Source organism: Bison bison, unplaced genomic scaffold, assembly GCF_000754665.1.
Source record: "Bison bison bison isolate TAMUID 2011002044 unplaced genomic scaffold, Bison_UMD1.0 scf7180017864473, whole genome shotgun sequence".
Classification (NCBI taxonomy): domain Eukaryota; kingdom Metazoa; phylum Chordata; class Mammalia; order Artiodactyla; family Bovidae; genus Bison; species Bison bison.
The window spans coordinates 15,765,999-15,774,965 of NW_011495034.1; the positions used below are offsets into that span (position 1 = coordinate 15,765,999).

The 8,967-nt window shown below is 37.2% G+C and overlaps 1 non-coding gene across 1 annotated transcript; it reads left to right on the forward strand.

Annotated features, from left to right (window-relative positions):
- The first annotated feature begins 3,538 nt into the window (after positions 1-3,538).
- Positions 3,539-3,610, forward strand: TRNAS-GGA. Its single transcript has one exon. It is a non-coding gene; the product is annotated as a tRNA-Ser (tRNA).
- The last annotated feature ends 5,357 nt before the right edge of the window (positions 3,611-8,967 follow it).

Here is an 8,967-nt window from a genome sequence, read left to right on the forward strand (position 1 = left end):
TCAAGTTGCTTCTTATTTTAGTTAGTGTTCTCTTTTCTTTCTACTTCATTCCTCATTCTGAATGCTTCCCTGCAAAGTGTCTTAAGCAAATCAAAGGGAAATTTTGGATGCAATGTTTCCCTCAGAAGCCCCACATCTTTCTGTACCATTTTAAGGGTCACCTGGTGAATAACATTGATCATATTCTATGCATGAAAGAATATTCACTGAACACATTCTTTGTTTCCCAGAAAACATCAAAGGTTTAATGCTACCAAGTATTCTGTACTCTGGGCCATCTGAATCAGTATGATGCTCTTATATTCAGGAGAGATGTCTGCAGTTGAATAGCCTATTTATAAATAGCATTACATATTCTACTTAATGTTAGTTCACCCTTCCTATAAACTTCTGGGCTAGGAGCGCATGATAACACCTACCCAGCACTATCATGACTCCCTGCATGCCACTCTGATCCTCAGTCCATGATATACCACCTTTACCTCTTTTTCTCCTTTTCCAATGAAACAGACAAAAGTGCTTGCAACTATAGGCAATCCAATGTGAGTTAACCAGCTGTCATGGACAGCAGCACCCCAGGCTTCCCTGTCCATTACCAACTCCCAGAGTTAACCAGTCAGCCATCTTTAAATTATTATGGATACTTTAAGAGCCTATTGTTTGAGAAACCTGAGATGGCAATACAAACTTGCTTTCAGTCTAATAGCAAACACAGATTGGTAAACAAATCATTCCAGTCAGGTGAGAAATGTTAAAAAGAGATACATCCTATGTGTCATGCATGGACTCATCAAGAAACCAATGAATTACTGTTCCTACTTCAAAAACAGAGGAAGTAATATTAGGAAAAACTCTAGAGGAGATAAGAGAAGATAAAGCAGAATGTATAGCACTCCCGTAGACACATCTCACCTTCTAAGTTTTACCTTTCCACAAGTACAGTTTGCAAAGTGCCCTTTCCAAACTTAGGACATTTTTTTTTAATAAGCATGATAGCTAGAAAAGGTGCTACTGAGATATAACCCTTTATAATATAGATGTAACGCTTCCCTATTACTTATCTGGAATAAGATGAGAGTCAGGATGTACCTATAGCCAGGAAAACCTAGATTCTGGAATTTTTCTGCCCTATAACCTTGGACATATTACCATAGTTTACTAGAAGATGCTAGCCAAAGTAACATTTAAATATAATTAGATATCAAAGAGGCAGAGCAGGCTCTGGAGTCATAATGACCTGGGTTCAAATTCTCAGTTAGCTAGCAAATAGCTGAATGAAATGGGCACAGTTTCCTTGCCACACACTGCCCCCCACCAACCCAAAGAAAGGGATAATAACACCCGCCCTATACAATAGTAGTGAAAGTGTTAGTTGCTCAGTTGTGTCTATTTGTAACCCCATCGACTCTAGCCCCACTGTGCTCCTCTGTCCGTGGAATTCTCCAGGCAAGAATGCTGGAGTGGTTTGCCATGGCCAATAATATATTACTGGCAGAAGCAAAATCATCCCCATTTCACAGATTACAAAATTGAGACTCAGAAAATAACAGGAACTAAGTTGCTCAACTTACAAATGGAAGAGCACAAATTCCAATCCAACTGTTAGGAATTCTAAACACTGAGTTTTTAAGTACTACAATATAAGTAAATGCTCATCAGCACACCAGTATTGCCCATAGAAAAGAAAATATATATATATTGATTCAGTATTTGGTCTAATATTGATTTATTTGGTGCATTAACTATAAGTTGGTGATAGGGAAGAAAATGTTAATTCAGTATTTGGTTTAGTTTGAAAAGCTTACACTGAAGCACTGCACAATAGTATGTATATATGTCTGTGTGTGTGTGTGTATACACAAACAATATTGTACATAATATTATCTATAATGTATACAAAATGTTTTTGTAGTTCAGTTCAGTCACTCAGTTGTGTCCGAGTCTTTGTGACCCCATGGACTGCAGCACACCAGGCTTTCCTGTCCATCACCAACTCCCGGAGTTTGCTCAAACTCATGTTCATTGAGCCATTGATGTTCATAAGACTGAACTGAACTATAAGAACATTTTATATACATTATATATAAAATATTATGTGCAATATTATTTGTGTGTGTGTGTGTATATATATATATATATATATATAATATTGTGCAGTGCTTCAGTTTAAGCTTTTTAATAGTGTAGCTTGAGTTCTGGTACTTTCAAATACACTGAGTTAGCTATGCCATATTTAGTAAATAAAAATACAGAACACACAGTTAAACTTGAATTTCAGATAACAATGAGTATTTTTTAGTAAAAGTATGTGCCATGCATTATGGGATCAGTGACATATTGCTTTGTCTAGTGATATTGTTGGTAGAGATTAACAAAAATTTTCCAAACACTTTATATTTTTTCTAATTTTCTTTACAAATGAAGATGTTACTCTCTGGGACAATTAGGACTGATCCTACAAATGTTAATGCTCATGTACTTCTGGATGTTTCCATTTTTCATTGCTTGTTTCTGTTTTAGAGCAGACAAGCACACCCATACATGTACACACAGCAAGTAAACAGAATCGCTTGTCATCGGGGAGCTGGTTCCAACCAAGCCTGTGGTAATTAAGGAATCACATTATTTTAAGTCTCAAAAGGCAAATGGATGAGTCTTTTTGTCTTTCTCAGGGGAATACAGAGTTACATTTTTTAATAACTGCAAAAGCTATCTTGGGATGGAGCAAAATGGAGAATTAAATGCAAATACTCAGATTTTGAAGAGGATATTCCCTCTAACAGTGTCTGATTTCTTAGTGTGGAGTCAAAACCTCTTTCGGAAGGAATATGCATGACTCGGATTTGAGCCAGCTTGGCATCAAAAATCTTCTACGTGGCTTTTCACAGCTGCCAGAAGCTTTGACTTCTCTAGAGAAAGAGAGAGAGAGAAGGCGGGGGGCGGGGGGAGAAAAGAAAAATAAAATTTGCTTTAACTACTCATTGCTAATTGCAGAGAAAACCTTGGTTTGCCTTTTGGGGCACTTTAGTCTTCTGTGACTACACGAGGAGGAAAAAGAATAAGGGGGAAAAGGGGGGAAAGCCTCTAAATACAATGCACAAAATACATGAGAAAAAGAAGGGGATAACAGAGGATGAGATGGTTGGATGGCATCACTGACTCAATGAACATGAGTTTGAGCCAGTTCTGGGAGTTGGTGAAGAACAGGTAAGCCTGGAGTCTATGGGGTCACAGAATCAGACATGACTGAGTGACTGAAGTGAACTGAACCTCTAAGAGGTGAAGACTGGAGCTGCCTTGTCTACAAGAATATCTACTGAGAGACGCTAGTTCACTGAAATTTAAGTACATTAATACACCATCCTGATCTTTGAATGTTTATCTCTCTACCTCCATCATGCCTCACTCCATATCCAAATTTCTTTCCATTCTCTGTCTCAATCTTCTTGACAAATAGATTCATTTCTATCCATTTTCCAAAATTAATCTCAGGGGTCATCACATCATGAAAGCCTTCACTCTTTGGAGATGTCCAGCTTCCCTGGTGGCTCAGAGGTTAAAGCATCTGCCTGGAATGCAGGAGACCCAGGTTCAATCCCTGGGTCGGGAAGATCCCCTGGAGAAGGCAATGGCACCCCACTCCAGTACTCTTGCCTGGAAAATCCCATGGAGGCAGAAGCCTGGTAGGCTACAGTCCATGAGGTCGCAAAGAGTCAGACACAACTGAGTGACTTCACTCACTCACTTCACTCATGTCCAGCTTAATATTTTCCCATGTTCTTCCATGGCACCATATCCCATTAATCAACCTCTTATGTTACATTTTTTATCATATGCCCCAACAGATTATGTTCTCCTTGCATGTCTCATTTTGTTTTATATACCAGCATCAACATAAAATGTAACTGGATGTATTTATTTCAGTGTGCTTATGTGTGGGGTGGTTATTTGTTTTGACAAGGGTCCTGTGCTGTTATGAATTGGTAAGGCCCGTCAGAATGTTTATCATTTTGTCTGCAGATGTAGTTGATATTGTCATTGCCCCACCCATATCCTCTTGCTCTCACAGTTCCACCGCGCACTGGTCTGACATCCAGCTGGGACATCTATATTTCTCTGTCATAGGTCTCACACTGGCAGCTTAAGCCTCCGTTCCCCCATCAGAGGTGATACAAGACAATGTCTCTTCCCACAGCCCTTGCAATGGAATCAATTGTGTCCCTCCCCAGCTAATTTGTTGAAGCCTGAATGACACTAAATTTGGAGATATGGCTGTAAATATATGGTTACGTTAATGTGGGCAGTTAGATGGGCCCTAATCCAATCTGACTGCTGTCCTTATAAAAAAAGAAAATTTGGATACACCGTGCTAGAAAGGTCTCCACAGTAGAGTCGTGCCTAAAAGAAATCATTTTTGCCCTCTTTTCTTCATAGTACATGACACACAGAACAGACTCAAACACTTTATCAAATGAATGAATATTTAATGATATGTGTTTTGCACAACCTCTAATTCTAGAGAGATGGTGAATACCTAACTGGATTTATCAGAGGACTCCTATACAGTGTTTGAGTACATCTTAAATAACTACACAAACATACACACACACAAACAAGAGAGCCTCCTTTCCCCATGGCGACTCAATAAATACATAAGCCATACTCATAAAGCTTGTCAAAGTACCACTTCCCAAGGGAGAATTTTGTGCTTCTCTCTCATTTATCTAGGCATGTGCTGAGGCTTTTGACCCAATTTAGCATAGATAAATGACCCATGATGTGAAATTTCCCAACAGTTTAATAATGCATTTAACTCAAAGTGACATTTGCTTGCAGCTGCCTTGAAGCACTTTGGAGGCGATATATGTCTCTTTGAAATGATGGATGGTAAGGAGGCAGGCCTGCGTGAGACAGCCCCCGCCCATCTCCCCTAGGGAAGAAGGTAGGAAATCCTCTTTAAATTGCCTGCAGCAAACCCAGAGTTTTTGAAACTTAATGTAATATATGCATTTTCAGTATCATGTACAGTTATGACCATTAGATAATTGTAGTATGAAGCTTTTTGTATCCTGCATAATACTCCTTTTTTTCTGTAAAACATTTAAAACATTGTATGGATTTCCCCTACAGAAGATAGAGAAATTTTTGCTTCTTCCTTAAAAGCATTTTCATAATCCACATAATAATTTAGTAGAGGAAAAATTGTTCTGCATGTTTTTTTAATCATATTCCATGGAAGACAAAATTTTGCCTTGTTTTTGTTAAATTCAAGGATCACTAAGTCAATAAATCCAAACAGAGGTGATATATCATGTTCAATATTATAGTTAAGAAAGGAAGATGAAAAGAAAATGAATTTCTTAATGCATGATTTCACTTCCTTTCCACATTTTGCTGTAACAATGTCTGTTCTGTGGTAAAAAAAAAAAAATTAAGAAAAAAGAATGTAGCTTTCTCCTTTCTTATCATATACTCTTTCATGGACATATAATTCTTCAGAGGATACAGTAAACAATAGAAAAATGCTTTAAACTGTTCTAGATCTATAATTTGTTTTATTCAACCATATTTTTTGAATTGGTTACTGCTTTGGAAGACATTCCATCACTTTAGCCATCAACAAAGGATGATGTAGAATCCTGGTATAGTCATTTACTGAGTTTAACATACACAATAATTATATCCACGTGGGGAAGTATGTGGAGGAATACAAAGCGAATTGAGTAGAAAAAGACTAGAAATATACCATCTGGAGGAGAGCCTGCCAAATTTCTGAACCAGACTACTAACATCTCAAACAGGTCATATATTATCTCAGAAAGTCAGTTCAACACTGATGTGAAATTTTCCAGACATAGCTTGAATTTGTGAATGTGTGAAAGCACACTTCTGTTTTATATACACAAACACACACACACATGCTCACCATCAAAAGTAGGAGGTAAAGGTTAATCAACTGATACTTAGATCCTCAGAAATGATTATACTAACACCTCTAAATTTCAGATTCCATCTGGCTCCAGACCTCAGCCAGTCGAAGTCCTGAATCAATCAAGCTTATTTTTCAATGGACTCCATATTAAACCACCTTCCCTTGACTTGTGGTGCTTCCCTTGTGGACCTGGGATACCTCCTCCACCGTGGCTCTGACAAGCTCCCTATGTTTTGTCCCCGCCTCCTGCAGATGACTCAGTAGAAGGAAACTACATTGCATTCAATCAATTGTTATGTGAACACAAATCTCTGTATCAGGCTCTCCTTCTATTAGATATTTGTGCTGATCAGTTCTTGGATAAATGTCGAGATTTTGTACTCAAAAGATCTCAGAAAAGAGAGAAAAGGAGGCTACTAAACTGTATGCATTTTATACATGTGCAATGGCAGTATCTCAGTTAAAATTTATTTTTGATGAGTGGACAGACATATCTAACCTAGCTTAATAATGGATATGCTTGACTGCATCATTTCTGATACATGTAATGATGGAGATAGAGGATAGGTGAATAGATGATGTGTGGATAGACGATGGATAACTAGATAAAAAAGAACAGATCTACATATCATGATTTCCAAAGAGGGGAGAAATTCTTGAGTAATGTGAGAACAAAGGAAAGACATCCTGATATAGCAGAAAGGAGTTTGACTTTGGAATCAGATAGCCTTGGGTTTGAATTCCAAATCACATACAGGTTATGAGATTCTAGGTAAATTACGAAACCTCACAGAGTGTCCAATTCTCCAGATGTCAGACAGTCTTCTTATTCTCACTTAACTCTTGGAGTAGTTTTGATGAATAGAGACATAATACGTAGAGCACCATGAAGCAAGATACACTCAATAAGTACACACTAAGCACAAGATGTTATTCTTGTGACCATTACTTTATACACTGGAGGCAGCAAAGTCATTGACCCTGGAATTGGGCTAACACAAAGAAGGCTTAAGAGTGGTATGAATTGTAGCTAATAATGAAGGAAGAGTGGCAACCCATCCCTCTAAGGATGTGTTATCCTGTGTGAAATCTAAGGATTTCAACCAGCAAATCCATGAAGAACAAAAACACAAAAAACAACTCCTCTCAATTTCTAATTCATCCACATAATTGTAATTTCACATAGTAAGGAAAGTGCCTGTTTTCCTGTACACTATAGCATGCAGTTTTCAAAATAGTCAAATAGAGTAGGCCTTAGGGTTCCAATTACCAGATGAGAAAAACAAAAACAAGATTAGCAACATTCCCAACATCAGAGAGATTTAACACTCTCAACCTCCAGGCATTCTGATTTCAGGCTGGGGGCATTCTCCATAGTGTCACAGCTTCACCTCTGGATTTATCCACACATTGTCATTTCTCTTTTGGAAACAAAAAAGTCTGTCACAATTCCAAAAAAGGCCAATTTGATAAAGCTGCAAAAATAGTACTTTTGGTTGTTTTTTTTTTTTTCTTGAATTATCTAGAACTTTGACACCTAATTTACTTCCTATGAAGTATCTGATCTTAGATTAAAATTATATGTGAAATCATTATGCTCATTATTTATTCAACTCTAGAACCTCCTCCAAATAGAACAATCACTTTGTAGTAATTATATATATATGGAGTGCTGCGATTCACGGGGTCGCAAAGAGTCAGACACGACTGAGCGACTGATCTGATCTGATATATTCGCTAAGAGTCGGACACGACTGAGCGACTTCACTTTCACTTTTCACTTTCATGCATTAGAGATGGAAATGGCAACCCATTCCAGTGTTCTTGCCTAGAGAATCCCAGGGACAGGGGAGCCTGGTGGGCTGCCGTCTATGGGGTTGCACAGAGTCAGACATGACTGAAGTCACTTAGCAGCAGCATATATGTATATATGTTCATGAACTCTATATTTCACTCACAATTTATGCAAAAAGTATAAACTGAAGGCCTTTCTGAGACAGGAATATTTACAAATTTCAGAAAGAAATGGGAACTGAAAAATATGTTTTACGCTTGCTTATATGTGATCCATTATATAAGAAGATGCTATGAAGTAGGAAGAATACTTAATGATTAAATATGAAAAATCTGAATACAGGTCTTAGTGGTCCTTGGGTAGTTGTATATTCTTGGGTAAACACCTATGACTCACCATTTCTTTTATAACATGAACAGAACATGATGATAGTGTACCACTACATTTGAGTCTGAGGTTTGAAGGGGGGCAACTGGGCTCATGCTTTGCCTTTCAAGTTCCTCATATGATCTCAGTTAAGATTTTCCTCAAACTCTAATGTTGTATCTGCAAAATGGGGACATTTTTCACTACACGAGTAAATTCAAAGATTAAATGAATTTTTCAAACTCGTAATATTTTACTTATAGGCCAAGCACAAAATAAATGAAACAAATAATAGTTATCTGGAGTAAAATAGAGTGATCATGTTCTATAAGTTCAAAAGACTCACAATGGCTAGTAACTATAATATCAGTTGATTCTGTTATAAACTATTATTGGTGATTGACTATTTAAAGAACTAAGACCTTATTGGTCTGAGGAGACATAAATTGGGGAAATCCATGTTTATTTTCCACTTCTACTCCAATGAGATTATCCTTAAAAGATTGTCTTCACTCCACTAACCTAGAATAATTAACATGATGGAAGTTAGATTATTGTATATCCTAAAAGATATGATTAGCACTTTTGAAGACAAAGGGCTATGGTTGCCATGGTGTGCTACTGCCTTCATCTCATGAGTTTATTTCTAATTCTTCAGATTCAGAATCTTGATCTGAAAGTCTGATTATCTGTGGCCTCTCTGAATTCAGGCCAGAATTTTCTATAAGGAGAACAACCAGCTCAACTCGTGAAATTTGATCTACCTCAGCTATAAAAGAGCAACTTGAAGACCTGAGTTTTATATAAAGGATTTTTTTAATTTAAATTTATTTATTTTAATTAGAGGCTAATTACTTTACAATATTGTATTGGT